Source organism: Corvus moneduloides, chromosome 6 (genome assembly GCF_009650955.1).
Source record: "Corvus moneduloides isolate bCorMon1 chromosome 6, bCorMon1.pri, whole genome shotgun sequence".
In the NCBI taxonomy this organism is placed as follows: domain Eukaryota; kingdom Metazoa; phylum Chordata; class Aves; order Passeriformes; family Corvidae; genus Corvus; species Corvus moneduloides.
Window position 1 is genome coordinate 17,495,805 of NC_045481.1, and position 25,891 is coordinate 17,521,695.

Below are 25,891 nucleotides of genomic sequence, written 5' to 3' on the forward strand. Positions count from 1 at the left end.
TTCTGAACTGACAAAAATAAATGCAGCGAACTTTCAGTGATATTGCACCATATAAAAAGGTTATTAAAAATGTATTTGAAGGACTAGCTTTGTCAATACTAATGCACTGAAGAAAGGGAGGGCTTTCCAGTTCAGGCACTGATGTACAGACTTAGTGAGGGAGTGATTACTGCAATAACAGATTCTGGTAGCTTTAAGTTAGACAGCATTTTTAGACTTCATATGCAAAGAATCGCCTTCAGTTATAAAAAGATGAGCTACTTAGTAATATTGAGGTGAAATAAGAATATGTGTTTAAAGAAATTCTGCCAAGTAGATATTGGTTTGGCTCTGAAAATGTGTTTGAAAGACTGGGGGGGGGGGGCGGAGATGAAACATAGCAGTGTAGAGGAATAGAGAGTACTGGTAGGAATGTAAATGATTTATTGGTTTATTTGTTGATTCTTATTTCCATAGTAATCAGGAGTTTTAGAGATGATCTGTACATTCCCTAAAGTGATCTGAACATAGCAACAAAGTGCCAGTGCATGAGAACTTTAAAGCCCAATTGCCTCCACTTTGAGAGCTGGGTCCACTCTCTTATCTTGAATTCAGCCACCTCTGACCTTGCCACTCATTTTGGACTAAATAACTATTTGATCAAGCTTCAGTATTACTACTATGGGGTTTTGATGCCTTTCTTCCAAGACCAAATGAAAACCAGTCAATCTTGTTTCATTGCTGTAAATGAGCCTAGAATAAAACAATAACAGAGAGAAAAAGCCAATATTTCAAAGCTTTACATTCAGTCATTTAAGATAATTATAAGAGAGGTAAGAATTTATTTTTAATTATCATTGTGGGGGTTTTTGATAATGCCCCCTCTGAAGAATACAGAAAATAATCTACTCCTCCTATTGGTATGTCCTGCCACTTTCAGTTTTGTTCTCCTCAAGTGTCTCAACTGGTGCATTTGTTTTGGTGTTCGAGGGAAGGTGAACATCTTTGACTCCAGGAGTCAGTCTCTGATGAAGTGAGAAGTAAGTGCTAAGCACCTCAGCTGTGCTGACAGCTCTCACACAGGTTTTGTACAGTCCTGTCCTTGTGAGTCTCAGCTCCTAAAGGAGGTGTGTTCTGTATTGCTTTTATCAGTGCACAGTATTCTGCTTTTCCCAGGTTAATTGAATGAGTGGAATGCCCATTAGTTCTTGAGGCCTGTGTGCATTAAGGGTGCAAGGGTTTTAAATAATAAACCCACTACAATTGTTCTTGTTCAAAGAGGGTCCCTTTGTACTATAGCTGGAATGTCTGGCAGCTCTTGCCCTGGTGGTGAAAGGTCCATCCCCATCAGGACTTAAAAAACCTTTCTGAAATCTTTTCTGGCTCTTCTGCCTTAGCAGTGATGTGAGGTAGCAGAAGAACACAACAGATATTTAAAAGAACAGTATGGTAACACGTAATAAGTTTTCATAAAGGATATTTTTTGTTTGATTTTGGGCTTTTTGGGTGTTTGGGACTTTTTAAAAATGATGTTTAAATATGTTCTGGACTTCTTATGCATTGATGTACTTGCACGATAATCTCCAGCAGGGATTTAATTTAGTTTTCCAAGTTCATAGATGGGCATGTGGTAACTCAGGCTGAGCATGAAAAGTGGCACGGGGAAAAAAACTGCATGGTCTTTTGCAGGACAATGCCATTTTCTGTATTCCAGGGTGTGACAACTGATCATGACAATATTCTCTTAACAGCAGATATTCTGCAGACCTTTCATTTGCTACAATGTAGTGCTCTTAAACTTCCACTGCATTACACATGTGCAGATAGGACACACACATACCATCTAGAAAAGCATTAAAGCTGCCACTGGCAGTCATCATAATTTTGAAGACTGAGAAGTCTGCAACCTGGCTTAGTATTGAGCATATCTCAGAGGAGACATGTCCCTTAATTAACACAGCAAATAATGCATGATTCATACATACATCTGTAATTTTAACACAAATATCTTTGTCATGATGACTAGAAATACAACTCAAGACTTTGTTATTTCCAGAGTTAGTAGAGAATTGAGATGAAGTGCTTAGTGGATTTAAACACTTAATCTTCACTGAATATTTTCACAATAATTCAAATATACACTCATGTAATGAGTATCGTTCAATGGAGAAAATTGACCTGCCCCCTGTTGTTTTGTTGACTGTATCTACTATCCAGCTGCCACATGGAGCTTTGTTTTATGAGTCAGAAATAATTTTTCAGTGTTTATTTCAAATTTCACTAATTTCATTTATTAAAAACTATCAGGGAGTTCATGTGAGAATATACTTTGAAGGAAAAATCTTTGGGCAGAAGTCACATATTTACACATCTAGTGCCTAGGATAATGCAGACCCTGATGCTGCTGTGGACTTTGAGGTTTATTTCCATAGTGTAACATTTTTTTTTTCAAGATTATGCTAAGCCAAGCCAGGTTTACGAGCTCCCCCATTGCATCCCTTTCCCACCCCGCTGATCCAAGTCTGAATTCTATATAAAGAGATAATAGTACAGAATCAAGACAGGGCCCTGAATATAGCTCTCTGAAAGGCATATGACTGCAATGATTTTATCTGCAATAATTTTAACTGCCATGAAGTTTTAAAATAATGTTCAGGCCATACATAAGTGATCATAGACCTCCAGCTAATGTGTGCTGTTAACAGTGATGATACCCAGCACCAGCACTAGACACCAGCAGTACACTTCGATGGGTCCGACAGCATGGCTGCCTTCCACCTTTTAGCTGCTCGCTGAAGCTTCTGAGCTCCACAACCTCCGTTAAAGTTGATCTGCAAGCACCAGGTGAGAGAACTACCTAGAAATCCTCTCTAGGGTCCATGCTCAGCGCTGCAGGGGGTCACCCAACAAGTGATGCTAAAAGGCCCTGGGCAGCACCTCTGCCCCGCAGCAGCCTTGCTCAAACCTCCCAAGACACTCAACCTCTGCAGAAAAAAACCCCCCTTTGTTACGACAGGGTTTTTTTACTCCCAGCCGGTACAGATCAGGCTGTATGTCAGACATTCGCCCACCCCGTATTTCTCCTCCGGCGCCTTTGGGCTGCCTCGGCCGGACGTGCTCATTCCAGCAGCTTTATTCCTGCTATTGCAGAAGGCTCAGGGACCCTCCTGCGGCCCGGGATCTCCCACGCAACCGCGGCGGCGGCCGCCTGGGAGCGCCGGGAGCGGCACCCCGGTGCTGGCGGACGAGGAGCGGGGCAGGGCGGCGGGCGGGCTCCCGCGGGGCGAGGGGACAGACAGGGCGGCGGGCGGGTTACCGGCGAGCTCCGGCAGCTTCTCGGGGGCCAGGATCGGGCTCCCGGCGGGCCGCGGGGCTCCCCCCCGGCGGTAGCGGCGGCGACGGCGAGGCCGCTGCGCAGGGCGGGCCCTTCAGGGGCCGGTGGCGGGCGGGGCGGCGGCGCGGGGCCCGGGGCGCCCGACAGGGGGCGGCGGGTGAGGGCCGGGACCGGTCGTTAGAGACCGCCGAGAACGGTTACTAAGCGGCGGCTCCATAGCTCAGTGGTTAGAGCACTGGTCTTGTAAACCAGGGTGTCGCGAGTTCGATCCTCGCTGGGGCCTCAGCAGCTTGTTTTTTTTTTTTAAGAGTGGCATAGGTGTTGACTGCACCCATGAGTACCGAGCCTGATTTTGGCTATTTTGGTGGTGGAGGACTAGAGCATGCGTGCAGGGTCCGGGGGCTTCCTGTTAAGGGAAACACTTTGGAAACAAATGCGTTTTGTAAAACCTGAGTGTTAATGTTAATAGCGGTCGCCAGATTAACTCATGGCTGTGCTTCGTGCCGGCAGAGGAGTGGGGGGAACGATAACCTCTTCGGGAAGCAGCGTGGGAATGGCTGAGTAAATATTTGCACAGCTCATGTCACAATTTCTCTGATGGCAGCTTTGGCAAAGTGCTGTTAGAGGTTTAAAAGGAACAAATTGCCCCTGAGTGGAGAATAAACTGGACAGGATTAGCTGAGTCTTCATAGCTTGTCAGGCAAGCCAGGCTGCTGGGTTTATTTCTGTGCTGGAGGCTGGACAGCGGAGGTGCAATGATTCTTTTTTTTTTTTTTTTCCCCCTTTTAGGTTATAGAAAGAGCTAGAAAGCTCCCCGCAAATCGCCTTGAGCACAGCACTTCAAAGATATGCACTTAGGTTTTTTTCAGATACCTTGTCAGCAGGGTGTTTGGTTTCCAGCACCGCAAGCACGACAGCAATCGTTACCGCCATCAGAGAGGGCAATTAATACACGCATTGTGGTGAGGGGGAAGGAGCCCGCTTGCAGCACCCGCGGGGCTCAGCCCATGCAGGGCTGCTGAGCACAGGCAGCTGCCGCAGGCTGCGGCTCAGCGCGCCGGAGGTGTCGCGAAGACGCGTGGGCTGCCTCGTAGCACTGCAGCCCGTGTTCTACCCTCACAGCTCCTATCGCAGCTTCTCGCCAGCCTCCTTCGACTGCTGAGAGCAGATCAAAGCTGTGAGGATAGGGTGCACGGGGCTGGATGAGTCGCCATTGCCGTGGTGAGAAGAGCAAGGGGCTGACAGGCTATTTCTCCCTTGTGACTGAAGCTGTGCTATGCCACGAGGCCCAAACAGTATTTGAATTTGCAGTGCTTTGGGGTACTTGCACGTAAGTTTGCATGAATGACTCCTTGTTTGCTACACTGCCTCCCTACCCCATCTGGGAAAGCAGTGCTGGATCCTAATCTCAGTTTTACCACCCGATTACCATCCTACACAATTCCTTGGTTCAGCAGTCCTCCCAGAGTCCTTGCGACAGATCCATGGAGGTGGTGCTAAAACCCATTCCTCGGGAGGATCTGTTCTCTCCGGGGAGTCTGGTCGAGGCTGAGTACAGCGTTTCTCGCTGGGTCTCGCCATGACCAACCAGGGTACTAGCAGATCCCTGGGATGGCACAGATGGCCTGCAGAAGTCACACGTGTACTTCAGGAGGCTGTGTGGACTGCTTCAGGAACCTCCAGAACGAACATGCAGGAGCTCCTCAAGCGCTGGGCCCGGCACAGCCCAGGGCGTCAGTGTCCAGCTGCAGGGACGGGGCTGCCGCGCTTCAGCCACGGGAGGGAAGACCATGCACCAGTGCTTGGCTGCAGAGTTCCCCACGTCCGCGAAGCACCACGCGGACAGGGCTCAGCTATTCCCGTTTGTTGGAGCGACACATGTGAGCTGCCACGGGTGCTTTGCAGAGCGCTGCCGGAATGCTCGGTGTGCCCTGCGAGGTGGGGCCGAGCCCCGTGTCAGCACCCGAGCGGCGCTCCCCCCGCAGGGCTGCCCCGCGGAGCCGCGGGCGCTGCCGCGCCCCGGGTTACATAAGCGGCGCAGCGCAGCCAATGCTGCCGGACGCCTCCAGGGGGAGAGCCAGCTCCTACGAACAGGAGGGCGGGGGGGAGGGAGGGAGGAAGGAAGGCAGTCGGTTTCTCCGGGCGGCCGGGTGGGCCGGCTCCTCCGAGCGGGCGGAGCGCCCCCGGCGCGGCCCGGGCGCGGCTGCGGCGGGAGCGCGCTGCCCGCGGGCGGCAGCGCTGGGCAGGGCTGGGCGAGCGGCAGCGGCGGCAGCGGGGCAAGCTTTGGGGCGGGGCAAGAGTTGGGGCTCGGGCGCAGCGTGCCGCGGCCGCCTCTAGTTCCGAGTTTTTTGGGGGTGCGATCGAATTTTCATTTCCAAAGATGTTTCTTCACAATTAAACAGGCCCTATTTTAAAATATCGGACTTAAAGAGTCCTGGCAGTAGTTCTGCCGCCCCGTGCACGCTGCAGAGCGGTGCCTTGTTCCTACCCGCAGCCCCCGGCGGCGGGGGCAGGACGGGGCCCCGCTGCGGACCGGGCTCCAGCGCTCCACTCCAGCCTTCCCCTGGGACCTGGCAGTGCTGCCCATGGCAAGAGCCATCGGAGCCACCTCTCCTGCTTCCGGTGTATCTACGCACGGGCATGAATGGAAGGCAGGAGATACACGCAAGGCCTTCCTCCGAGCTGGTCTTCCCTGCCTTCTCCATCCTCCAAAGGACACCTGTATACCATTGCCTGATCCCAGCCAAGGAGTGACCCCAAAATTTTCTTCATTCTCTACATGTGGTGTCATCTGCACTTCATTTCTAGCTACAAAGGAAGCTGTTTTAGTAGCTGTTGTTACTGAAGGTGAGAAATGTGTCAAAGCTTTGCTCAAAAACAATGAGGTGACCTTCACTAGGTCCGGTGATGCAATCATTAGTGATGTCATTAGAAAATGTCTGTATGGTTTGTTTCTCCAAGCTGTGGTGAGGAGCCTGGATAGTACTAATTGTGTTTCCATTTTGGACTGCTAGCTGAGCCTCTGAGAATTACCACGGTGTCTGGAAAGACAGATACCTTGCCATCGCTGCAAGGCGTTCTGAACTCAGTGGAGATATTTCTCCTTGTTATGTTTTTTCCAGGAAATTTATACCCATCTGCTCAGTTCAACAGCAGGAAGCCTTAGACAAGAAGACCCTGTTTTCTTCATGAGTCTACTATTTTTATTTCCAGATACGTAAAAAAAAAAGGATATATCTAAGCATATCTTACTGCAGGGTGATACTGTTTTTGACAATGAGAATAGGGACTCAAAGTCAGTGGCTGTGAAACTGGCTTTGTCAAAATGACATGTAATGAAATATAAACACTTTCAAAATTCCACATGCTTTAATATTGTACAGATGCTGCCAAAACAACATGAATTTTTAAAAACCCCAAACAACCTCTCTCATACCCAACTTCAAGCACCTTCTAAACCTAAGATTAGTAAAGAATGTTTCCGATTGTTTTGTCAAAAAAGAACAAAAGAAATTCCCACTAATGTTTCTGGATTTGGAGTTGGATTTGAATTTGTGCCAGTGAGGTAAAGCCAAAAATGAAAGTTCAGGTTGTTGTTTTTCTCCCTGACATAATGCAAATACAACCATTAAGAAAGTCTTCAGTGAATAGTAAAAACGCTTACTTCTGATAACCTAAGGTGTTAACAGTAACACCAAAAGGAAAAACGTTTGTCTTCTAAAGATACTATGTTTAGTTAGACATTGCTCTTCTGTTCTTCTAGTTGCTAAAACAACACAAGCTATCCTGCTCCTGGTCATATGTTCCACACTTTGATGCCTGACCTCCCATCTTTACAAATTTAACAGCCCTGTTACTTTGTGTAGAGTTCCTTTCACAGGGTGTCATTAACAAATTTGCAGGAGTTGTTTGAAAGTCAGTAAAAAGAAGTCTGCACACCACAATCACCAAGTACAATATTGATCCAGTATGGTATATCCTGACTTCCAGACTGAGCTGTCTCCTTGAGCCTTTTCCTCCTTGTCTGCCAAGGAATTTCTCCCTTTTAAGAGGAAGTAACTCAAATAGTGCTGTTCGAGACAAGACTCAGGCCAAATGCATCCCCAGATGAAGTGGGAGCTAAATGCAATAGGACTTTGAATGATGATGCAAGGCCATCTTCACAGGGGAGTAACATTAAATAAATCTGTGCTTACTGGTATTCTTGGCAAGAGACTGTATTTCTGAGCCAGTTAGCTGTGGATGGAGAGACAACTAATGAACCTGCTTGGCTTCTAGTACAGACGTTATTTACTGCCATGTAAGCATATGAAGAAGGATACTTAAAAATAATGGGGGGCCTCTCTGGTAATGAAAAAAATGCAAATTAATTAAACCATTCACTGTTTGCCAGGGCAGTGACTGTTGTGTTTTAAAGAAAAATAGTGTTTTCTGTATTTTCAGGGAATCTTTCCTAACACTTTAAGAATAGAAGGAAAGCAAACAGAAATGTCTTGTTACAACTCCCCAAGATATTTAACTAACTGCACAATATGTGATACTAACCTTGCCTGTATTTTAATATTGATGTTTGTCTTTAGATTTTGATGGTGCACTTCAGTAGAGAGATGTTGTCTTAAGATAAAACATGGCCTTTTTCCATGCAGTTTGTAATCTAAGATGGAAACAGTAGGTCCTGGCAGTACAGAATGTAGGTACAATACAGTAGGTTTGAACATAAAGAAATGCATACAGCAGTAGAGCAGATGGTCCTTTAAAAATCTTGTGTATGTGCAATTTATTATGACTTGAGAATGTCTGAAAAAGAGCAAGAGAGCTTGAGTTTAAAAAGGATGCAGGACTGTTCATCTAGAATCTATGTGTGTTATGTATAGACAAAAAGTCCCTCCTGACCTTACTAAACTCAATGGGCTCCTCAGATTATTACATTATTTCTGGCTTTCAAGTGACCCAAAATTAGCATGCAAGTAGAAATATTCTTAGGGATAAGTTGAAGTTTAAATAAAATTTAGAACTGTGACTCTAAAGTATTAGGAAAAAAGAAGAGATAATTTAGCTTTCTTGCCTGTTTATTTTTGACTGGTTCTGTAAATTTATCCAGTTCCAACTTACCTTAATATGAACATAAATTAATTCAGAGATTGTAAATGGAGAACTTCTACTGTAAAATAAGGCTGGTGTCAACTGTATAAACATCTGTTCGAAGCAGGCTGCTCTGCTGACAACAGAGCTGTCAGAACACTACCTAATGCTCCATGTGTCTGACTGCCAATCTGTAGATATCTGATTACCTCTCAGACAGACCAGTACATAGGCTTCTCATAAGTAAAGCATATTTGTTCCTTCTGAAGATAAACACGGGAGTTGTTCCTTCTGGTCACCAAGTTACAGACTATTTTTGGACAAGGATGCTGTTGCTTGCAATCCCTGCTGTATGTGTGAGACTTGTTAATGACCATGGTGCCTGCACATGAAAACAGGCACAAATCACAATATGTTTGTTCCCTCCTGACAAGAGGTTATTAATACATCTGCTCATTCCTGCCACAGAGAACCTTAACCCATACCAAAAGCCATTTCTAATAGAAATGAGTATGAATAAGGATGAGTATTTCTTACTGCATGTAGCAGCTGTATAGAGACATGTCTCTACCAATATGCCAATATGGTGTTTGATTGAAAAAACCCAGCTTTGAAAACTCTTACAGTTAAACTATGCAATAATATAATTATAAATACAACCACATCCTTCTGAAGAGTCCTCAAAGCAAGAAGGTAAATTTCTATGCTTAATTTATATTGAAAGCACTGTGTGTTTCTTAAAACCAAATAAATAACACGAGAAAGCTTAAATTTAAGACCCTGAAGTGCAATCTGTGAGAAACCTTCCTCGTAGATTAGATATTCCTTAGCTAGTTACTATTTTTTAAGCATTGAGTAATGCAAGTATCACATTTTGTTTGGGCTTGTCATTTTAGAATTATCTGTGTAAGAACTTGGGATGGGCATGTTTAATTTGCAGCAAGATATTTGCAGTTACTACTTGTAACCTGTTTCATTCTAGAAGCTAGATGAAAAAATCCCCAAGAACTACCTGTGCTAAGAGAAACTACTGTACTCACAAAAGTGAGCCTCCAGGAAGACTACTGATTGTTGGAGGGGTAAAGCCAGATGATCATCAATATATAAGTTTGTTTTGGTTTGTTCTGGTTTTTTTTTTAAGTATTGGATTTGCAAATAAACAATGGTGTTTGCATCCTGGCTATCATTCTGGGTGTTATTTGTAGTATAACTTCTTCACTGCTTTTTGATCATTACTCAGTCAAACTGTAAATGCTTTTAGTGAGTTAGAAAGAGTTTTGCTTTCTGGTGCAGAGAACCTTTAGTAACAAACCCTTCGGCCAGCAGGCTACTAAGAAGTTTGAGAAAGCTCTCCCTGCTACTTTTATGTTTTGAACATAGGGGTGTTTTTCCTGTTATTTTTATATTTTTCCTTAAATTTAATGAGTTTCCTGGGCTCTGCAGATCCATTGTCCCGTGAGGCTGGTAGGAATGCTGGTATATTTGGGTCTTCTTTCAATGAATAATAGTCATTATTCAGTGTTAAACTTTACAGTTTAACAATCACAGTGCACATGCAGCAGTTCTCCAGGGCAATCAGATGTGTGTGTGCCAGCAGACTGTTCACTTCACCTTGCAAAAAAGGGCTGTTTGAGTCTACTAGATTTTTTTTTTAAACTACCTGGTCTGGATTTATTGGGGAGAAAAAGCTTGTTCAGATGTTCTAATTAGCTGCTTAATAACTGCAGGCTCCTTACCAGCAGGACAGCAGGAACAGAACTGGAAAATGCTGTCATGGCTGTTCTAAAATCATCTGGTTGCCCCTTGAAGACATTTCTGCTGAGTGCTGGCCTGAGCAGTGTCTTTTCTGCCTTCTCTGTGTACTTGGAGGGGAAACATGTCTGCTTTTTTTAAAAAAAAATCAGACTTTTCTGTTGCTATCCATGTGATTCTCAGAAATGGTGAAATACTTGAGTGAGCTTTAACTTGTTCGTGTCAGGTACCAATACGTGGGAAATGCAGCAATCTGGAGTTCAGGAGCTTGACATCTGAGTCAGTGTCCAGCACCATGGACTGCTTTTTTTCAGCTAAGCTGACCCTCTCGTACTTTGCTCCAACTATAACTTAAGGCTGTTTTATGGAAGTTTGAGCTCAGTGAATCCAATGTGCAGCCTCTGAGCCTGAGCTGGTCCTTCTGGACTCGTGTTTCCCACTTGCTGAAGTGGTTTACTTGTTCCAGATTTGAGCCATGGAGAAACCCAAAACGTGGACCTTGTGGATGATAAAGGAGTTACTGTTTGATAGAGAGCTTGAGTCCTGAGTGATCACAGCAACACCGATATAACTGGAGACAGTTTGCTAGCTGGGACATGCTGCAACACCATGGTTGCTTGTTTAGCTTAAAAATGTCACTCAGCTTAGCTTAAAAATGTCACTCAGCTAATTAGTTCAGTTAACCACAGAATCATAGAATGGCTTGGGTTAGAGGAGGCCTTAAAGGCTATCTAATTCCAACCCCCCTATAAGGGGCAGAGACACCTTTCACTAGACCAGGTTGCTCAGAGCCCCATCAAACCTCGCCCCATCAAACCAACACTTCCAGATATGGGGCATCCACAACTTCTCTGAGCAATCTTTGTCAGCATTTTAGCATTCTCACAGTAAAGAATTTCTTCCTAATATCTAATCTAAACAGAACTCTCTTTTAGTTTGAAGCCATTACCCCTTGTCCTGTGCAAAGTCCCTCTCCAGCCTTCTTGTAGGACCGTTTATGTACTGGAAGGTACAATAAGGTGTCCCCACAGCCTTCTTTTTTCCAGGCTGAGCAACCGCAGCTCTCTCAGGCTGTGAAGCTTTTAAAAAAGCTGCCTGTGAGATTATTATCATTACAGTGCTAACACAAATAGCCCACATTTAAGTTCTGAGCAGCAGAGAAGAAATCTCAACATGGGGCTAAGTCTGGACCTGATAGAAACTATGGAGATAAACCCTTGACATTAGAAGCAGGGATTTTTAATGCCTAGTTTTCAGCGTGATTTTCATCTCTCTGCCCTGTTCTGCATAGCTTGCTTAGCAGAACCTCCTGTCTGCTCAATTCCCCTCCAGGCAGTTGGTGAAAAAGCAGACAGCTGAACATTACAGGTGTCCCTCATAAACTTGGGGCTGTTACAGTACAGAGCCTCATAAAGCATGGACAGGCTGCATTCCAGCTGTGCTTCAGGGATGAGGGGAACTTGCCATGCAGCTGTGCAGAGGAATTAGTAACTGCATTCAAGCACAGCAGCATCAATCATGAAGAATCAATTCTTGCTCCTCCGCTCAGAGCTGCAAAGTGCCAGGGGCCAGCTGCCCTCAGAGAGAGTTGATAAACACATCTGAGGAAATGTCAGACTGGTTCAGGCAAACCTAATACTCCTAAACCACTACTGACAGAAGCCTGTATCTCATCCAGCCCTCAGTGATGCTGCTGTAACAGCTGAAAGCCTCTGATCCAGCATGTCTTTTATCCATTCTTCCATCCTGCTCTGGGCTGTCCACACATCCTTTCTCTCTTGGCTTCATGCTGCTTTGACCCTTCATTTGCATTTATCTCTTACTGTTCTAATCTGCTTTTTAAAAGCCCATATTTAATTTGTATTTCTTTGTTGCTTTATCCCACCACAAAAGCCCTTAAATATGCTTTTTCAAAACACTCTCACAGACAAGTTCCACTTTTTTTTAAATGCCCCCCCCAAAGTAGTTCAACTTTCCTGTGATGATTTTTCAGTTTCCTTTTTTATTCAAGATGTTTATATTTCACTACTCCAGCATTTCCAATGCCATTTAATATTCGGCTTGGCTTTTGCACTTCCTCAGGGTTTCAATTTCCTTTTGGCTAAGAAAGAGAAACTAGGTGAAGATGTAATGCAGCTGGACAATTAGCCACTAAAAATAGTTTGCTAAAGGTCTGGGCAATACAAAGACCACTATAAATATCAGATTTGCAGATGATGTGGATTCAGGCTGAGTAGTGTGCTTAATCCTCAGTGCTCTGCTGAACGATTCACTAAGGCTGCGTTTTAATAAACATTCCTAAACCAGATATATTCTCCTGCTATCCATAATCCCCAAACTTTCAGTTTTCCACCATGGCCTACAGAATATAAATTAGAAATAAAATCCTAAAATAAGATTATAGTGACATTTCTGTTGTTTTGTCTCATAAAAATGATGTCATATTTTCTTGAGTTGAAACTACATCAGCATCAGTTATGTAATGGTGGTTGAGTTAGAGGGTAGTAAAATTAAAGTCCAGTGGAACTTAGTAACTAGAATTTGAGACCTGTTTTTTTCAGCCGTGCCTCTTGGTTAATTTCATTCAAATGAAGGCAGTGACAATTCACTTACACTTCATGCTCTCTGGCAGTGTGCTCAGTCAGCGTTTTACTCATACCTACCTCAGAAGTTCCACTGACATCATCCTGAGGAAAGGTTGGCTAGATGCTAAGTAAGGACTTCAGCATTTAGCTCTCAGTGGTGACAAGTCCATTAGTGCATATGTAAGTATTGTATGGGTAGAATCGTACTGACACCAAATGTCAGTGAAGTGCAAGACTAAGAGCAGGAACAAGACTATGAGCAGGAATTACACTGTAATTCTACTGTAGTTCTACACAAGCTTGATCTTTAAGGTTAAGCTAAAAGTTACTGCTTTTTAGCTTGTGACATTAGAGTGGAAAGTGACAAATTTCTGTTCTAGACAAGAGTTCTCATCTTTGGTTATCACGTGCACTGAATTTCTGAGATGTGGTTTTGTCAAAGCTGCAGATGATTTCTAAAATTGTTTGGATTCCTAAAGATCTGAAATAAAAATTATTTAATTAGTTGAACTGTTGGTTGAGGTTTTTTTGAAGCAAGGTTATTTTATGATAATTAATTCATTCATTACCTTTTCATGCACAATCATTCCTGCTTCACTTAATATTGCCTCTCAACTTCCTCTAATGTTTAGGTGTGTCCAAAAAAACCCACCCCAAAATCCGTGAGAACATTTATTTTCCTCCATTTTCTGATCCCACAATGTGAAATCGTGTTTTCTAATGCTAGCCGGTAGTTTTTGTCCTGAAAGAAGCAGGAAGTTTCTGATACATGAGAGTTAGCATCAAAGAATTTTGTGATAAGAAAGAGGGATAGTAAGAAAAAAGGGAAAACAAAACCTTGCAGTGTGTTTGCCCAAACCAGTTTTTTTCCCTGAGGCTTCCAAAGCCCAGTAACAATGCAAGGTGCCACCTAATGCAAAGATCAGACTTATTATCTCGATAAGGCTTGCCTGTTGAAAAATTACTGAAGGATCTAATTACAGTGATTGTTAGCTGCATTCCAGATTATCTGTGACAATAAAATTATTATCAGTTAAACTTTAAAAAGCCAGTCAACTAATTAGTTCAGGAGAACGATTCAAAACACCGTCCTTGAGGTTATTAGAAATAAATTCCTAACACACATAGCCTGCATTTCAAACTTAAATTTTAGTGTAGCTTACTCCACACAAATTGGCAAATGCCAATACCTTGCAGTATTGTAAAGAGTGGTCCAGAGCCCTCTTGCCCTAGAGTTGATGAAAGAGTTCATTGTAATGTTATCCAGTCACAAGAGGCAACTGAGGTTAGGTGGACAAAGAGAAAGTGCTAGAGAGGAATGACTGATGAGTCTATTAAATCCAGACATCAGACACACATTCACAATGATACATTTCTGAGCTGCATGTCTTCTCTAATGAGCTCTCAGCAGTGGTGTCATCAATAGTGAACTCTGCAGTGCCTCAGGGGCTGCATCTCTCTATTGCCTTGACATTCAGTCAGTACACACCACAGTGGAAAAAAGCTACCTGTCACCTTTACCAACTTAGCCTGTGGTACAAGCACTCACAAACTGTTTTTACATTAGCACTTCTATCATTGCTATCAACAAATGAGGGAGAAGACACCAGAGAAGATTTCTTCAGAATGCTAAAAGTGGACAAAACCAGAGGCTTATTTTTCCCTTTCCCCTTGATTTCTTGACTGGTTTCTAATATCTTTCTGCTGAGCTACTGCCTCTTCTGGTGGAGTTCCTTTCTATCTAAGAACCGCTTTGGCTGGACAATAACCTGGCATAGAAATTTTGGACTCCTGTCATTATTATTCTTCCCCTCTGAGCCCCAAAGAACAAATCATATTTTATGTAAAGTTGTTCTGGTAATGTAGGTGGTACTGCTTTGATGGGGGATGCAGAAGTGAGTTCTTGCTGTTGACTCAAATGTAGTGAATACTGGCTGTAGTTTGGACCCATGATGAGGATTATTCCTTTCCCTGCTTTTCACCCTTATCAAGATGAGAGCAGGAATCTAAGAAGCCAAAGATGTCAAAACACTCGCTCTTTGACGTGGGAATTTCGAATCATAGAATATGCTGAGTTGGAAGAGACCCATCAGGATCATCGAGTCCAACTCCTGGCTCTGCACAGGACACCCCAAGAGTCACACGATGTCCCTGAGAGCATTGTCCAAACACTTCTTGAACTCTGTCAGGCTTGGGGCTGTGACAGCTTCTCTGGGGATCCTGTTCTAGTACCCAACCACCCTCTGGGTGAAAAGCTTTTTCCTGATATCCAACCTAAACTTCCCCCAGCTCAGTTTCATGCTGTTTCCTTGAGTCCTTCATTGGTCACCACCACAGAGAACAGGTCAGTGTCTGCCCCTCCTCTTCCCCTCCCAGGAAGTTGTAACTGCAGTGGGGTCTCCCCTCAGTCTCCTCTTCTCCAGGCTGAACAGACCAAGTGACCTCAGCTGCTCCTCATACAGCTTCCCCTCAAGGTCCTTCACCATCCTTTGGATGCTGTCTAATAACTTACTGTCTTTCTTACATTGTGGTGTCTAAAACTGACTTGGGGAAAGTATCTGCCATTACACTTTTGTCTTAACTCATTCTTAATACAGGCATTCTGCCTTTGTGTTGTTTGCTTTTGGATGAAATCTTGCTCCTTTTATGGAGTGTCCCCTGTAGACAAGCGCTTAGGTGACTCTTGCTAATAACCTAATTTCTGTGACTCCACAAAGGCCCCAAGCAGAACCTGTAGATCAGTTTCTACTTGAAGTTAGATCCGATAAGGTAAGTTATAATTTAAAACCCTCCTGAGGGAGAGATGACTCTTGCATAGTCTAGTAGCTATCCCTGACCGTGCTTATTGAAAGAAAATGACCCGTAAGAAAGCTGACAGAAAAAGAAGCATTTTAGTAATGGAATGTTTATTCTTAAAGATGTAGTTTTACTTCATGGTAAGAATAGAACCTACAATTTGATCTCTTGTTTTTAAAGAGGATAAAAGAAACAGTCTTAACTGCTTTTGTTATTAAAATATTATTACTGTATATTAATAAAGAAGCTTAGAAAAGTCTAAGAAAGATACATAAAAATATAGTGAACTATATCCAGATGTAATAACAGGGTTTAGGCACGTGAGCCAATCCAGTGTGATCCAATTAACTATGGCAGCCTGTCAGCTGAAGTTACTATAGGGGGGGCTGCATGTATGCCTCAATTGCTCAGATAATTGCTCAGTTGTGTATGTCAGTTGATAAAGATCACTAACCTAGGAATATAATAAATAACTTACAGATATTCTGTGTAAACAAATGTACATATCTTTTTAAACAAATATAGGCATGCAAAATAATGCATGTTGTGTATTCCAAAAATCCCTTCATTCTTCTCAAGTGATCTATTTTATGATAATTTCATATATATGAAAATTTTGGACTTGTAGTTAATGACCTGAAAGTATCAACTCAGTCACTGTGTATTTGTATAAATATATTATTGTACAGTTTGTAAATTAGTGAATATTTTGATAAAATTGCAGCTACTTCGAATTCCAAACTGTAAAGACCAGCTGGGTGCACTTACATGGGCATGTGCCTCTGCCATCTGGGACTAAGTGTTACCAGACATTCATCACAGGACTGGTACAACCAGATTGAATTTGTTTGCTGTACCTCAAGAACATGAGACAGGTATTTGTGTCCTTCCTTTCTACTGACGTGTTGAAGAAGATATTTTTGAGGTGCCCTCTGAAAGAGGCATTTTTTCCCACCTGCCAGAGTCATAGGATCTTCAGGCCAAAGGGTCTGAAGAAGGGAAGAGAAACTCAAGCACGGCCAGATGCCACAGTGATGTAGCACAACAGCGATCACTATTTCCTAGGAGTAGTTTGGTTTACAGATGGGGATGAAACTGCCGATTGCATTGACAGTCACTGACAGTCAGGGTCACGGCAACACAGTCGTGGCTGCTTCGCTCTGCCCTGACAGCACCGGTCACCTACATAGGCAGAGAACTGGCGTAGTGGCTGCTCTCTGCAGAGATGTCTTATTGCTTCCAGATGAGCCCTCTGCCTCGAGTTTCGCCAGTTGGTCCAGTGATAAGCGCAGATAAGGTCTGGCACACTTCCTCTGCACAGGGCTGCTCTCGCTGCTGGCAGGAAATCACCCCTTCCCATTACAGGTGTGCTGAGAACAAGGATTTCAGTATCTCAAACTGGAATTGCGAATAATATTGACTATTCTTGAAGCTAGTCTTTTCCACAGCTGGTGGGCCTATTTTATGGTTGTTTGTGGAGAAGGTTGTTTAAGACTGCCACAACTTCAATAAAGTGAACATCTATTTTCTCTACTTACCTTCTTCTACCCAAAAAAGCAAATTATTCTGAAAAGCCAAGTTATTCACTTGGAAAGAACTTAGCTTAGTTTAACACACTTTATTTTGATAAATACAAGCTGGCTGTTTCTTCCCATGTTTATATCTCTAGATGCTGATACACTTGATTGTTTCCCATTTTGTTGTGGTATCATTCCAGGTATTAAACTTGGACTGACTAACCTACAATTTTCCATCTTTTCCCTTTCTGTGGGAGAGCACTATAGTCATTCTTGTCAGTCCTCTGTGTGTCCTCAAAGTAGTTCAGATTGTTTCAATTATTTCTTAATCTTCCAAAGTGGATTTCAGCAGGCTCCATTGTCGTGCACCCGTGTTGCAACTAAATATCTGCTATCTGTTCTCTCCTAATTCTAGCTGGTGTTCCACACCACTGAAATGTGTTAAGAATCTGATCACAGATACTCTTTTTATGAAGGCTCAGGAACTGAACACTTTGTCCTTTTACATTCCTTCATAAATTTTTCACCATTCCTGCTTAAGACCAGTGAAATGTTCTCGGTCTTTTATCCTGACTGTATTTATAAAAGCTTTTTTCACTTTCTTTTATGTCCTTTGCTGGTTACATCTCATTTTATGCCTCAGATTTTCTGATGTTATCTTCAAATCACTTTATGTTCAGTGAGCATTTGTGTTTCCATTTTTAAACAGTTAATTTTTGATTTTCAGGTCATTAGTAAGCTATTGATGTTCTTGATATAGAGCATTTACAATATATCTTATCTCTCCTCTGCAGAGGAATAACCTGTGATTCTTTCAATATAGAACACTGCTATATTCTATTCCAAAAATGGCAAAAGAGTATTTCAATACTGTCTGAATCTTTTTTCCAATTTTATTTTATAAAACAGAAATCATAGCAAATCAATCCCATTTCAGAAGAATGTGGATTTTGACAGACTACATGCAAGACTAAAATAAGATTTCATCAAACTTTTTGCAGTCAACTGCTATTTTAATACCAGTGCTTCAAAAATGTACAACATCCACAGGAACAGGGGAAAGAGGAAATAAAAACATTCTGAATATATCTAACCTGACCAGAACGTCAGATAATGCTCCATTACAGCAATGCAGACATTACAGTAATTGAAGACTTACTGACAATAGATATCTGGCAGAGAAAGCCCTTCTTGCCTTCTGCAGGATAAAATTTCATGTGGGAGATCCATGTCAAGGAACAATCATTCTGCCCTAAGGTATTTCCATGGGGAATGCAGATCATTAGGACCGTGGTACCAGATGGCATAACTGTAAAACCTCTTCTGTATGCCCTAGTTATCCCTGATAATCTGCCGGGCTGGGTTTATACGTGAACTGTGTACCCTTTTTCTGGACAACCCAGGTTTTTTGTTTCTAGCTAAGGTGAGGAATTTTCTCGTGTGAGAAAGTCAAACTAAGAACAAATCAGACAATGAGAACTGTCAAAATAGTGGGAGATGCTTTTTTTGGAAACAGTAGAGCTTAGGCCCAGTAGATGTATATCTGATTTTTACATGTTAATTATCTGCGGAATTCTTTCCTGATATTCTTTATTACTTCATTTGGATAGACTGTAACTCTAACATGTTATAATCTGTGTTAGATTGCTATTCTGGAGGTTCACTCTAGTTCTGAACTTAACTGAAATGATGAAGCAGTCACAGGCTCTGACCCACAATGGACCCTGTGTCTTAATTTGGCATGGCAGAGTGTTTGCTGATTTGCTTTCCTTTGGGTATGTGGAGCCTCACAGTCCAGCTGTCCTCAGCCCTGAGAGCTGTGCTGAGTCCCCAGCTAGGTTAAGGTCATCCTCCCACAGAACATCTCTACCCACACCTTCACAGATACCCTGATTAATAATCACATCTTTCAAAGATTGGAAGTTCCATTAGGTTTTGCGCATCTTTATTAAAGCTCTTTAAATTCAAACCATTTTGCCAGTAGATATAGTACATGAGATGTATACCTCTAAAGACAGCCCATGGCCAAAACCTTCAATAATCACCTCTAAGTTTTGCTGTCTCATTTAAGAGAACTTTTAACTCTAATAAGAGACTTTAACAAGTTAGAGCCTTCTTATTCCTTTGGCTAATTCCAGAAGTTTGAGACTGATTTCCCTGAGGATTTTCTTCTTGCCACTCTGCCACTTCCAATTCTCTGGATGGTTACAGCAGATAAGCATCATTAGCAAATCAGTAGAGTTTGGCAGGCTGTCTTCATTTTCCTGCTAGGGCAGCATTATGCTGTCACCAATAGCCCATCAGTTTTCTCAGATTTCACAGCAGACACTGAGGCACAGCTCTCATCTCTTCCAAATGAATTATGTGGTCCAGCTGGATCCAGTCTTCTTGGAAGAGCACATCCTATGGCTCATTTTGGTGACTGCAGGGAGGTGAACACCACTGACTCTGCTGACGCTACCTCAGTCCTGGCAGTGATGGAAGAAAATGAAATGTAGATGGGCACTTGTGCTGTGCAACTTGGCAGGGCGGGACGGTGTTAAGGGCCCAGGGCAGTGCACTCTGGAAAGCTCTGGTGATGGAGAGCAGTACACTCTGAGCAGGCTCCAGTGGGTTAGTTCTCCTTTCAGGCTGTACACAGTATGTGAGCCAAATGCTGAGCTCTTCTGATGTAATCAGAAGTATAGAGTAACAAACCTAAGTAAGTTTATAGCCATATGGAGACTTGATAAAGTCAGACCGAGTATATTGGTTTATATAGATAGCTCAGACTGTCAGGAGAACACTGCATGACTGACAGAAAGCAAATAATATTTTTCTCACAGAGAATCAGTTGTTTGATAAAAAATAAATACTTCCAAAACACACAATACTCCCCACAGAGAATATATTATGTGTCTAGTATTAGTTCAAATGAGCCTAACTTAACAACTGAAAATACTTGTATGACTGAGATGTGAGCAGTAAGTGTTAATGATGTTCAATTCTGCTAATTCACAGATTAGTTATACACTGTGGCTTGTATCGCTAAAAATACAGAAGAGATCTTCTCAGTCAGCTTGATGAGGTGGTGGTACATAGCTTCTTGCAATTCTAACAGGCATTCCAGAACAGGATGTGTTTGACATGTGCTTTGCTAAGATGCTGGATGAGCCAGAGGAACCTGCAATTCCCACCTCTTCTCCCGCAGCAGTCCCAGCTCCCACCAAGGTGGCCTCCCTTCATCCAGTGACAGCACAGTGACATCTCCTCTGACAGCGACGGCTCATCGGACAGCTCTGAGAAGGAATGAGTGCAGCAGTTCCTGGAGCTCCAGGAGCAGGTACCACATCTGGTGTGGTGAGTTGGGGATGTCCAGTGGGTCCTTCTGGAGCTTGGTGGCCTCGGGGTCATGGCTCAAAGCCATGGACTTTCCAGCTGTGTAAGAGTGACTGTCAGCTGCCAAGGGCTCCAAAATGTTGGATTTCAAGAAAAACACAAAGAAATTGGTGCTTTTCAAGATGGTCCTTCCTGTTAGGACACAGAAGGTGGTTCCCAATGGCAGAAATTTGCTGTCTGCACTTGGGCAATGTCTTAACAGTTGGACCTGGGGACACGGCTTGGGTGTGATGATGGTGGTGTTGGGTTGATGTTGGACTCCATGATCTAGAAGGTCTCTTCCAACCCAGATGATTCTGTGATTCTGTGCCTCATGTTATGATAGATACAGTCACTTCTGGCAACATTTGGTTTTTATTCAGGCACTCAGCTTTGCAGATGCACTTGAGGCAGACTGACATGCGACACAGCTCATGATGTGGTGTGTCTTAACTCTGACCTTTAAACCAGCTGTGTCAGCTCACTGCTCAAAGCAGCTGAAAATATCAGACTGCCTTATAGTGTAGTCCAGATGGGACTCAGATGAGTTTCTTAGAACAGTTGGCATCTCAACTGAAAAAATCTTGCAGATAATCAGAAAAAGATTGAAAGATCAAAATAAAAAATAAATACAGGAGGAAACCTGAAGCCTTTTGCATTTCCCTGACTGTAGTGTATTTACTTTTCTGAGCTACCTCAGACTGGTTGGACTTTTTTTATTATACTGCACCCCAACCCTAATATGTGTTAAAATACTTAGCTATAAAAAATATATTTAGATATGAAAGTTGTTACACAGTAAGTGCTTAAGACAAATACCAAGGCTGCATGCAGAAAGATTCTGTCTGATTGCCAGGGTTACACATTGTGGAAGCAAAGCTAAATTTGGAATTAACATGAGAGAAATGTGAGCATAGAGAGCAAGGTATTGAAGGAAATTAAAAGGATGATCACATAAACTTGGAAGATACTACATTACTGAAAATATTCATTATGCCTGAGTTTTGTTCTAGGTCAGCATCTAGAGCTTTTGCTGAAGCTGGTCAGAGTCATCTGGTTCTGTGAGTATTGCTCAGTCTTGATTTAAGTAATACAAGGCTCCACTGCTCTTGATAGATTTCTGATTTTGTAGATTATTGACTTTGCTCTTAGTTATGCTTGATTATTTTCTAGGAGAGTTTAGCTATGGCTGCTAATACTGTTTAGTGAAATGCTGTCAAATTTTTTGTGTGTCTCTTCCAAAACCTGCATTGTGCTGATACTAAAATGCTCTTACCTGGCTCCAAACAGTCTCCACTCTCTGAGTGGGCACTTTGAACTAATTGTGATGGTACTCTGATATCCCTGGACTGTAACTGAAGATTAGCAAATTGAAGGCAAAGGGTTTAGGCATGGTTAGATTAAATATAATGGGTAGAATATGACATGTAATAATATTCCTAATAAAAACATTGGAGTATGGGTCTCCACTGGCTATTGAAAATCAGCAGCAGGAAACATGAACAGTGTACATTCTGGCTCTTCCTGACTGAAGCCATCAGTTCTCCCTAGATCTGTATTATTCATCATGGATAGAGCTCCTCAAAATAAAGTCCCCCAGGCTGTGCAAGTGGTACATAATGAAACCATAACAGTTCTATTAAGCCTACAGATACTTAATTGTATGACTGAGATGTACCAGTTCCTTGTTCACAAATTTCAGTCTGCTTGTACTTGAAAAGGTCCATATAGTGAGTTTTAAATCTGATGCCCATTGCTGCTGCTCAACTTGATGCTGGATTCATTGCTCCTATGTGCAAAGGGAAAGGAACAAGAAATAGTGACTGACCTCAAAAATATCCTTCATAATTTGTATATAAACCCTGTGCCCGCTTAGTTATCACTAAATTTCACAGGGAAAGAAATAAGAATGCTTCAAATGGATTTTGTTACTTGAAAGAACAAAACCACTTAGGATTATCTGACTTGGTTGGCTTTCCCTCACTTTAGAATCTCTAGAGCTGATTTTTTTTCAGTTTGTAGCTGTTAGATGATTAGCCTTGATCACTTTAGAAAGCAGTGTAAGACTTTTCACCACAAAGCCTGTCTCCAAGTTTTTCATTCTTTTTTATGTATAATAAAAGCTGGTAAGAACTGCAGTTGAAAGGAAGGAAGAAAAATTATGAGAGTACAAATAAAAAAAAAATTATTCTTTAGATTTTCTTTGCAACACGAGTTTGAAAGAATTTTGACAGAGCATTTAAAGAGACAGGAAATAAGAAAGTGAAAAATGTTGAAAATATTTTGTCCTCCAGTTATTTTTGACACAAATGCAAAAACAAGGAAGAAAACTCGTTTATAAGTTAGAAATTATTTTTTTACACTACTACGCATTTTTTGGTTTTTAATCAAAAATACTGAGGAAATTATGCTGAGCAAGTGAAAGGACTTGCTTTTGTTTTGTTTTAAAACACCTGGGTATTTTGTGTTGCCTGTTGTCAGCATATCACAGAATGGGTCAGGTTGGATGGTAGGGTCCAAGCTCCCTGCTCAAGCAGGGTCATCCCAGAGCACACAGCACAGGATTGCGTCCAGACTGTTCTGGAGTATCTCCAGTGGGGGAGACTCCACAGCCTCTCTAGGCAACCTGTTCCAGTGTTTGGTCACCTGCACAGCAAAGTTTTTCCTCAGGTTCAGGAACATCTTGTGCATCAGTTTCTGCTGCTGCCTTTTGTCCTATTACTTGGCATCACAAGAAGAGCTTGACTCTTCTCTTCTTAAACAAAAACATTTAGTTGGGGGAGAAGGTCTAATAATTATTTTCACTGTTAAAGGCCCAACAGTCCACCCTGTAAAGGAAATGCTAAAAATCTCCCCCAGAAGAGACAGTTAGTACCTGGCATCTTGATATGTTCAAGGTGATAATAATATCCAATACCTTAGTTTTATTTGTTGTGGGAAAATGTTACTCCCCAGTATTTTCTTTCACACTTTAATATTTGAAAATTGGATCAATTTTTTTCCCTCTTTTGTAAATCAGTATAAAAAGCCTACACTATCCACATTAAAATTATAACTGTTTACTTGGCTTTTCCTACCCTCTTCAGCATGAATTAGGTGGGCTGAAACAGGCTTGCTGGGTCTGGATTCTTAGATATCACTAGATAAACAAGGTCAGGTATGCTTAGCATTTGATTAAGATGTAGTTAAAGAAAGTGTAGGATACGCTAAAACTTTACTAATGTTGCGGCTTTTTTCTCTTATCAGTGTAATACCAATTCCCCAGATGACTGGAGAATATACTCCACAAGACACCAGAATGCTGAGGTCAGTAATGGCAGGCTCCAGATGAGCACAAACACTACCTCTCCTTCCCCAAGAACAGAGCATTAGCTTGATGCATGGGCTCATTTCTAAGTTCTGTAATTCTGTCCTGCTTGTCTGCACTTCCCACTATTTCAATGGATCACAGTGTTGTTTTCCCTACCGTGTAACGCCTTGGGGAGTGGCAATGGGAGCTATTAAATGGGCTGTTGCTTTTCGTCTCTGTGGGAGCAACATACTAGTTAGATGAAGTTACTTGAGAATTTATAGAGTGCACTGGAATCATTTGGGAATGTAGAACTCTCAAGTATTATAAATATTTTTGTAACTTACTGGAGTCTGACATCTCTGATGGAATTATGATTATTTACAAAAAATATCTACAAAACAATATTTCTCTGAATTAGTCTTTGCTCTTATTTCCAACTTATTGAAACAGTACTTTGTCACAAAATTTTATTTTTAGAATTTCTAGGCTTTTCCTAGGGTGATACCAGTTTGTACCTCTGCAGCCTCTAACACTGTTGTTGTTCCTCCTCTCGAATTCCTGTACATCTCCAGCCTCTGCTAAAGCTGCATGCAGGAGACATTCAAACAAATTACTGACCAGACTTCTTGAGGCAACGTGTCTGGGCTTTTTGGGTTTAAGATAATATCTTTTTCCCTTAGGTTTATCCCAAAAGATGAATGACTCTTATATTTCTCATTTTTATTGAGGTTGATTATAGTCCGTGTTGTATCCTGGCGGGATGGAGTGGTGATGGGAAAAATGTGCTGTGAAGTGCAAGATACTAACTTTTTCTCTACTGATTTCTAAGATATGCCTAAACTGATGCAAACAAACAATAGTCGTCCTCTCCAACCACTTCCATCCCCTCTCCCTGTCCTTACTATCACTAGGCTTCTTCCTTGGCAGCGTGTAAACTGCTTCTCAGTGCCTGTGAGCAGCTTCAGGCACTCAGACAGTGAAAGCACTGTATAACCTCCCAAACAGCCTGCAGGTATCCTGGCTAATCCAGCTGTGGTAGAGCTGTAATTTCCAATATTGTCAGCAAATGCTGGGAAGTACTTATTGACTGAGAGTTAAATTGTTTCAAAGCTCTACAAGCTGTTCAAAACCAACTTCTGACCTGCTACAGCTCTGAGTGTGGGAGTCTTAGCTGTGTGAGTGAAGGCTGAAGTATACGAGCATGTGAAACAGTATTTATAAGGGAACCCGTGTATTTCTAAAATAAACAAAAGTAGCCTAGAACATTTTCTGAAGACCTATCCCTAACCCAATGTCTCATCTATATTAATGAGCATCAGGAGCTGAAGCCATTTTCCTGTGCACTTTGTGCACTGCGTTAAGGAAGCTTAGCCAGTGCAAGCAGCTAGGCTGGAGTGAGCTACTGGCCATCAAAAAGATTTAAGTTGCTTTAAATAGAGTTGTGGGAATCTGAAATACTTTAATCGCCTAGCTTGCAGCAAAGCTTTTGCAGTGTCTGGATTTATTTATACTCTCCTCACATCCTCTAATGCAAAAGATAATGATAACATTCCCTTCTACCACACTAACTTTACGTAATTACTGTACAAAGCTTTTTGCACATGTCCCCACACTTAAAGCATGGTGACAGGACTGCCTGTACAGAACAGAGGATCTGTTCGCTAGAGTAAATAGGAGATGAAGAGTCAGGATTAGATACATATTATATGAATAAGCAATATGTGTAAAACAATTACTGTTGTGAAAGAGTAGGTGGTTCATTCAATTTTAAAGTCAAAGAATTTGAAACTATCCATTAGCTACAGCATGGTAGGTTTTTCCTGCCCTTGGACAAGGGTAATGACGAGGTGGAAATCCCCTTGCCATGAGGAAGGCACCAATGTATTTGATAGACATTACATAATAACTGCCTCTATAGTATCCACCACAAACCTTGTTTTGGGTATTTCAGTGACCTTGTTGAGATCCCAACTTGTGATGTTGTATTTCCCACCGATTCATTTATTAAATGCCTTTCACATTGTCCCCCCCCCACTTTCCCTTGCCCTAGCCCTGGTCACTCCCTCGGGTTCTCCCTATCAGTTCCTGTACCCCAAATCTGCCCGTGTACCGCCCCTGAGAAAACCCCCTGCGCCCAGATCACAAGGTCTCTCTGCCCCTGGGAACTGCTTGAACATGAAGTAACATTAAAGGTCCT

General features: G+C 42.4%; 1 long non-coding RNA gene and 1 other non-coding gene across 2 annotated transcripts; both read left to right on the forward strand.

Annotated features, from left to right (window-relative positions):
• Window positions 1-3,522: 3,522 nt before the first annotated feature.
• TRNAT-UGU lies at window positions 3,523-3,596 on the forward strand. The gene has a single exon. It is a non-coding gene; the product is annotated as a tRNA-Thr (tRNA).
• Window positions 3,597-20,055: 16,459 nt separating this feature from the next.
• LOC116446194 lies at window positions 20,056-23,237 on the forward strand. The gene is made up of 3 exons (XR_004241082.1): window positions 20,056-20,066; window positions 21,954-21,957; window positions 22,916-23,237. It is a non-coding gene; the product is annotated as an uncharacterized LOC116446194 (long non-coding RNA).
• Window positions 23,238-25,891: the final 2,654 nt, after the last annotated feature.